General features: G+C 40.8%; 1 long non-coding RNA gene across 2 annotated transcripts; it reads left to right on the plus strand.

The window, feature by feature from the left end:
• Positions 1–631: 631 nt before the first annotated feature.
• On the plus strand, positions 632–2701 carry LOC143131716 (uncharacterized). 2 transcript variants are annotated; one of them, XR_012988186.1, is made up of 3 exons: positions 632–722; positions 1058–1240; positions 2237–2700. It is a non-coding gene; the product is annotated as an uncharacterized LOC143131716 (long non-coding RNA). The 2 variants fall into 2 exon arrangements; XR_012988187.1 differs by having other exon boundaries at positions 639–703; positions 2237–2701.
• Positions 2702–8203: the final 5502 nt, after the last annotated feature.

Consider the following 8203-nt stretch of genomic DNA (forward strand, 5'->3'; position numbering starts at 1 on the left):
AATCAATAACAACTTAAATGTGAAAAATTGGATTAATACTACAAGATAAGACACCCACTGTTTCAATAATACACTTGTAACTCAATAAGCAATCAACTATTTCAATAAAATACTTATAACTTATATATTTCAGTCGGCTGGTGAGACTAGTGCTTATTGAGTTACAAGTGTATTATTGAAACAGTGGGTGTCTTATCTTGCAGTATGAATCAAAATTTTCACATTTAAAGTTGTTATTGATTCTTATTTAGCCTATGTGTTTTTGACATGTTTATGGCTTACTCTTAAAAATGTTACCAAGGCTGTGTGGTGCCCACCTTTATGCTATTTCTCTAAAAGAACTGAACAGATTTAATGCATTGATCAAACTTTTAAAATTTAAGCTGTTAGGCTACTGAATGCCATTCATATATTTGCTAGACGTTTATTGCTAGTCTTACAATGATCAAAGTTGTGCAGATTTGGGGGGGGGGGGGGGGGTGCATCTTCATCTCACCAAAACGAACTGAAAAGGACACTGGATCTAATGTTCACACACAAAAAGGATACAAAATGCATAGCCTACGTTTTGACAATGTAAGTAAAGTATATGTAGCGTGATACAGGCAAATGTAGGACAGCTACCCAGCTAGCAAGTAGGAGCGGGCCGCTTCCGTAAAACCTGCGGCGCTGTCGGCTGCGTCGCGGCATCGGCTGAGTCGTGGTAAACGCAATTGGGCCAGGTAATTTTGCCACCTGCAGGCAGCCATGCTACCGCACCTACAACTTTTTTTTTTTTTTACTTTTGGGTCATCTACCAATAATGGGTGATAGAAACAAAATGCCAGCCAAAATATATATTTTCTTGAATTTCCTTCGGGATGAATAAAGTAGGCTACTATCTTATCTTATCCTATCTAATAGCCTATCTTATATAGTTTTTACTGGCCCATATATTTTTTAACATGCAGACTAATCCTGTGTTTACTTGGGATGGGGTGGGTAGCCTACATGTACAACGTTTTGTTAGCAACTGAGTGTGCAACTCATTTTACTGGCCAATTCAATTTTTTACCAGCATTGACCGGTGATTGCTGTTAAACTCTGGGCGCTCGGCTCAGACCGTTTTTACCCGTATTCAGCCGATTTCAACTGCAGCAAGCGTCAAGAAGCACGTCACTGGAGTGACGTTTACAACTTTGGATGAGAGAAGACTCGAAAACTTTGGATGGGAGCAGACTGCGAAAACGGTGAACTTGAGGTAAGTCTTGTCTAACATTTCCTTAAAAAGCATTAACAATTGAGTTTCCTTAACATTTTACATTAACTCTACATATTTCGAATTATTGCTGATTAAATATTGATTATTATCGATCCGTTTAAACTTTGTTCATGAGGTTTCTTCGTCTATCCTCCAGATGAAACGAGAAGAAAGAATTCAGAAATGCAATGCAATTAATAATTATTAATTAGGACAACAACCTAAAATTCTTTATCATGCCTGCCTGAGTAAAGTAGTGCAAGTTGGGGAAAATATATATGAAAGTGTCTCCGGCTTTTAAGGCGCGAACGTAGCTAGCTGTTTAGCTCAGGGTAACTAACATTGACTAGCTGGGGTGTTGTTAGCTCATGGGTTCTTCGCAGCTTGGATGCAATTTTCGTGTTTTTTACGAGCACGGTCTTTGACCTGTGGAAGAAAATAAAGTGGAACAAAAAGTTAGCTGGCTTAGTTGTACTTTTATGGAGCGAACGCATCCAGCTAACAACACCATTTAGCTCAAGGTAGCTAACATTGACTAGCTGGGCTGTTACCGCAGCCTACCCCAACGTCCCTGAGAAGGGATTCCCTTGGCATTGATAGACCAGACATATCTGAAGTTAATTGCAAACAATGAGCAAGTCTGTCTAGCCTTCTGCATAGATCTTGTATTTGCATAGGCTATTGTTTGCAATTAAATTCAGACGTGTTTGACTTATCAATGCCAGGGGGATAGCTTTTTAGATGTGTTCACGTATATATTGACATTCAAGAGCCATGAACACCTCGCTGGCGAGACTCATTAATTGGAGTGGGGCCAACCAAAAGCCTGCATTCAAAAGGCTCATTTTGAAAAGTGTGGTCAGTACTGGATAACTGCAATGTGGTGATTGCAGTGACACAAGTGATAACTGCAAGGTGGTGCGGTTGCAGTGACATAAGTGCTACACTGAGTATACATCACATGATCATGCTGCCCTCTTCTTGTGTTTTTCTCAGATGCAGTCCGCCGGAATGCCCTAACCAAAGATTCCTCCGAAAAGGAGATAGAGCTCCTCATCACCAGATGGCTGCAGCTGGCCTGTGACAAGGATGGTGGCCGAAGCCAGAGGGCAAACCGGCAGACATCATAGGGTGTCACACTTAAGTGTGCTCCAATAATAATAAAAAAAATGTTTTAAACATGAAAACTGTCTACTTGTATTTGTATTTTCAGTTTATCTTGTAGCCTATAAAGAACGGCTGTTTAGCGATTCTGGTATTAACTTGACACGAATGGAAATCAATAAAATTAAAATAAACCCAAGGAACTGGATTGGGGGCGGGGGCTTTACGTCATCTCACTCGGCGTTCCGCAATAGGGCCGCGTCACAGCCGAGTGCTCGCAGAGCAATCGGACCTAGATTCATGCCGAGGATCGGCCGAGTGTTTTCGCCTTAATCGGGCCGCTTTCGGCCCGCACAATTTTTGCTACCTGGGTAATGTCCAGCAAGGAAACAAACGTTCAATGTTAGAACTACCAAAGAACATATTTTAGATTGATGTTGCAAACTAATTATACTCGCAATATATAATTGACACTATAATGTAAGCATGCTAACACGTAATAACACTCGTTTTTGGTTTGTTGTAATGTTTCACGTTCAATAACGCAGTGTTTCTCAAAGTGTGGTCCGGGGACCACTGGTGGTCCGCAAGCTATCCCAAGTGGTCCGCGAGCAGACATGATAAAATATAATATCTTGCAAGGTTGAACCAACTTGTATGTAAATCCAAACAGTTCTGCAACATGTCTATGTAAGCTACGCCAGTTTAAATCATATGAATCCTCTGACACAAAAAGGAAGGTGAGGAGGCCTATTGTGTAATATACTACTCTTTCTTTTAGCTAGTGGTCCGTGAGGGTTTTTTTTATTAGTTAAGTGGTCCTTGGTCTGAAAAAGTTTGAGAAACACTGCAATAACACACTCGCTGCTGTCTATCCCATTGAAATAACACGACACGCAAAGAGCTGTTTGGAACTGTTGAAGCGTACGTGAACTACGCCTGTTTGAGTCGTGATTCACTCGGATCTTTCACCCGTATCTTTAAATTAACCCACGAGTCGCGAGTCTCTAGTATCATTAACTCGGATCAGTTGAGTCCTACTACAATTCAATCTAAAACGATAAACAGCGCCACACACAAACCTCTTGCAACATTAGCTAGCCTACTAGCCATCATATCTGCCAAAAATGTAACCATTTCGTAAGTAGGATAACCACAACTCCACAAATCAACTCAAGCGACTGAGTGAGCAGGCAGTCTGAGATAACTGGTTAACTTCCCGCAGAGCCGGGTTAGTCGGATCAGCCAGCCGGTTAGGCTACACGAGTCGGCTACGGCTACGTTGTCATGAGTGGCTGTAGACGAGCGAGTAGCTCCTCCTCAAAGTGAAAAGCAATTCCACAACAAAAGCCATTCTTCACCTCTAAAATAACATTCAATGTTCTGCATGTAGCCTAGGCATACTTTAGATTTGGTGTATAGATGTGTAGCATATTAAAATGCAATTAGGTCGCGCAGACAGTCCGAAACATTGCACGCTCTTAATGGAGCTGCTTTGTATACCCGGGTTAGTCGGATCGCTGGGCCGGGCGGTTACGTTATGAGTGCGAGTCAGCCGAATCAGCCGGCGTTGTCATGAGTGGATCAGTAGACGAGCGAGTAACTCCTCGTCAAGGTGAAAAGCAAATCCACAACAAAAGCCATTCTTTCACTTCTGAAATAACATACAATGTTCTAAACGTAGGCATAGCCTACTTTTAAATGCAATTAGGTCGCGAAGACAGTACGAAACATTGCAAGCTCTGTATGGAGCTGCTCAGGCTAGCCGGGTCAGTTGGATCTGCAGGGCGGGCCGGTTACATTGTTATGAGTGCGAGTCAGCCGAATCAGCCGGCTACGTTGTCATGAGTGGATCTGTAGACGAGCGAGTAACTCCTCGTCAAGGTGAAAAGCAAATCCACAACAAAAGCCATTCTTTCACTTCTGAAATAGCATACAGTGTTCTACACGTAGGCATAGCCTACTTTTAAATGCAATTAGGTCGCGAAGACAGTCCGAAACATTGCAAGCTCTGTATGGAGCTGCTCAGGCTAGCCGGGTCAGTTGGATCTGCAGGGCGGGCCGGTTACGTTGTTATGAGTGCGAGTCAGCCGAATCAGCCGGCTACGTTGTCATGAGTGGATCTTTAGAGGAGCGAGTAACTCCTCGTCAAGGTTAAAAGAAAATCCACAACAAAAGCCATGCGTTCACTTCTGAAATAACATATATTCTGCACGCATAGCCTACTTTAAAATGCAATTAGGTCGCGAAGACAGTCTGAAACATTGCAAGCTCTGTATGGAGAGTAGGCTAGCCAGTCGGATCAGCCAAGCGGGCCGGTTACGTTGTTGTTATGAGTGCGAGTCAGCCGAAGTTGTCATGAGTGGATCTGTAGACGAGCAAGTAGCCTAGTTTCTACTCGTGTCAAGGTGATAATAATAATAGGCCTAATGAGAATAGTAGTAGTAGTAGTAGTAGTAGTAGTAGTAGTAGTAGTAGTAGTAGTAGTAGTAATAATAATAATAATAATAATAATAATAATTTAGTCACTGCAGGGCATTTCTATGTTCCTGTTTCTATGTCTACATTGAAAGTCAATTGCTTAGGCTAAGACAATAAATAAACAGTCTGGCTCAAACTGCTTTCTTTCCCATGAGTGGGTGGAGGTTTTGATGCTATTATATTAGGCTATTTTATATTATATTATATTATGTTTTATTATATTATATATTATATTATATTAGTCTACCTAACATGATATATATATATATATATATATATATAGCTATGATTAATAGGCTAATAATATTAGTTGCCTAGTATTAGCTGCTTATAATACCTATTAGAATAGATTCATAGTAGCCTACTATTAGTATATAGTAGTGGTAATAAACATTGTAGCAGAGTAGCATTAGACCTAGGCAAATGTTCTATTGTTAACAAAACAACAACAAATAATTAATTATTATAATATAGGCTACCCTCCCTGTCAATAAGATCAAAGTTTCTGAACATGAGCACCAAAAAGATGAACAATGTGTGGATGCACTTTGACCAGGAGACCAAAACTCTTAGGCTAAATGCAAGTACTGCAAAAACCTGGTTTCAAATCATGGAGGATCCACATCCAACATGAGAAGGCACTTAACGAAATGAAGCACCCCACTGCACTGCTTGAACGTAGGACTGAATTTCTTTGCGATTTAGCAATACTGACTCAAGTGACTCAAGTGACTCGTTCAACCCGGATCAGTTTAGTGAGTGACTCAGAATAACCCGGATCCTTAAAAGGAATCGAGTTTAACAGGCCTAGAAATTATGGGCCCTATCATGACATTCTAAAGTGCATCGTCACTCGTCAAAAGTCTATTCAAATTTAGTAGGATGTCCAGTTCACATTGGGAGGGGTTTCGTTCTCGAAAGTGGAGCGCATGGCATAACAAGGTGTTCCTAGGTCTTCTAATCAGTCATATGGGTGTGTTTGGGGCGTAACATCATTTTAAACCAATGAGAATGACATTCAACGGCGCATTTGAAGGAGGCTGCTTGCGAGACCATATGGAATAATTCTTAAACCATGCTTTACTAAAACCTAGCATAGCCTTCACGCATTTGCACTAGTCTATTATTTGAACTCATTGGCAAAGTGAAACTAACTTCACCAAGGAGTCGGTCAACGACAAGACAGTTATATGCAGTTACTTTCACTATTGACTGACAATGGGTTACCATCGAAAACATAGCCTGGAAAAAGCAACACTTACCCTAATGTTGCTCAAATGACTGAATAAAACAACATTTATCCTGCAGAGGAGTTGCTTATATCTCGTGACAGTGCGTCTTCAGCTGTGCTCCATACGTGTCTCTCGCCTCTCCCCTAATCACTTTTAACCGTCATTACCAATTTGCAAATGATGGTGAATAACTACTCATCATGAGATGTACAGTATTTCGTAATATCTTTATTCTAATTATGTTTCCCATTCTAATCGTGCAATTTAATGCTTTGCATGAACGTGCGCTGGTGTGCGTTCATGAATGATAGAAGGATGGTGCGTGCACCTGCCGATATGACTGTTGACATGCGCTCTTAAAATAGCATATGAACAACTCGCCATTGACTTCTGACCAGGTTTAGGTGGTGTATGATAGCGATTTTTAGACAATGCGCGAGTCCCCTCCCTAGGTTATTAATTGCCACACCCCTGGGCGCAATGCTTAAAAAATAAACGTGCAAAATACCGAATTCAACTTTCCGCGGGTGAATAACGAGTATTACGCCATGCGCTGGTGACCCAAAATACAGCCCTTAATCTCTAATGCAATTTTGGGAAAAGATTATTCCACGTGTTGGACAGGCTGCCTATCTGCCCTAAGACTTTTCATCCTTGGGATAATTCCCATCAGACTTTTAAGTGCATTTTCAGGGACCATTAGGCCTACATAAGGCTACATATCCACTTTGTGACAACAAAAAGACAGCAGATTAATTCAAATAATTTTATTGAAGACATTTCATAGACATTAAACACATAGCCAAAACAGGCCACAATGGCCGGTTAAACACAGTTAAGCAAGCCACAATTGACTTTTAATATTTGTACTTGGGCAGTTCCAGCGTTATGGATGTGACAATTGGACTCATATTGGTAAACAAAATGCCTTAGAGTGGGGGCAAAATTAGTATCAGTGAATTAATTTGCATAACTTTTAATGCAACCTCTGTCCTCTGAATACCAAGAAATCCTCAAATTTCATATAATCAATTTCATCATAAGAATACAAGGCATTTTATCAGCGTTATGGATGTGACATGAAATGGACACACTTTTGTGAGAGATTACAGGTTTTCTACAAACTCTGTGAATTTTGAAGGAAACTGCCGAAACTATGATATATGTACCATGAAGGAGACTTGAATGAACACAAAAAGTGTGTTTTTGAAACTATGCATCATTTTCGTAATGCATTATGTAGGAAAAACTGGCGTTATGGATGTGACGGTTTCACGTTATGGATGTGACATGTCTGAACCAGTCCTCGACAAACTACATAAAACACATAATTAAGTAGTGCATTTTGATATGAAACAATTGAAATAGTAATCATGAAAAACTAGCGATGAAATTATTGCTTCCTCAGTGCCCACTAAGATCCACAGGAAGAATCAGGACAACAAGTCATTTAAAATATAAAAAAGAATTTTCTTTTTTTCTTTTTACTGTCATCAATTTTGGTCAGTGATTCCCGGGTTACTGAAACACCAGGGAACATGAAACTTGGTGGCCACTCCCCTAAATAACTAGCCCTACCTGAACCGTTGCACCCAAGATGACAAAATATTTATGGTATGTTAGTCTCAAGAGCCCGCATGAACCTAACCCATACCCACTCATTTGTGATTTGCACACATAAAGTACATGCACGCGCACGTGCACACACGCACACACACACACACGCACATGTACAGGCAAGCACACACACACACATAAACACATACAGACAGGCAAGTACACACACACACACACACATGCACAAACACCCACCCACATGAATGCAGATACATAAACACACACACACAGGCACGCATATGCATGTGGGCATGCAAACACACACGCACACACACATAAACACACAAACACAGGCACGCATACGCACATGCACACACACAGACACACACACACTCTTATAAACAAAAGCAAACTCACATATGCACACATTTACATGCACATGAGTTGCAGGAGTAGGAGATGGAGACAAATTGAGAAGCGTGATTTATTTTTGCGAAGAGAATATGCAGGACTGAGAGGCGGTCATATTTTGTACCGCTATGCGGTACATCTAGTTTATTGCTGCCCTTACTCATGTTACTCTGTGGGT

The sequence above is a fragment of the Alosa pseudoharengus genome, unplaced genomic scaffold, assembly GCF_046254945.1.
Source record: "Alosa pseudoharengus isolate Yale_2024_CS ecotype anadromous, Long Island Sound unplaced genomic scaffold, YU_APseudo_1.1 YU_APseudo_1.1_scf_18, whole genome shotgun sequence".
Lineage (NCBI taxonomy): Eukaryota > Metazoa > Chordata > Actinopteri > Clupeiformes > Clupeidae > Alosa > Alosa pseudoharengus.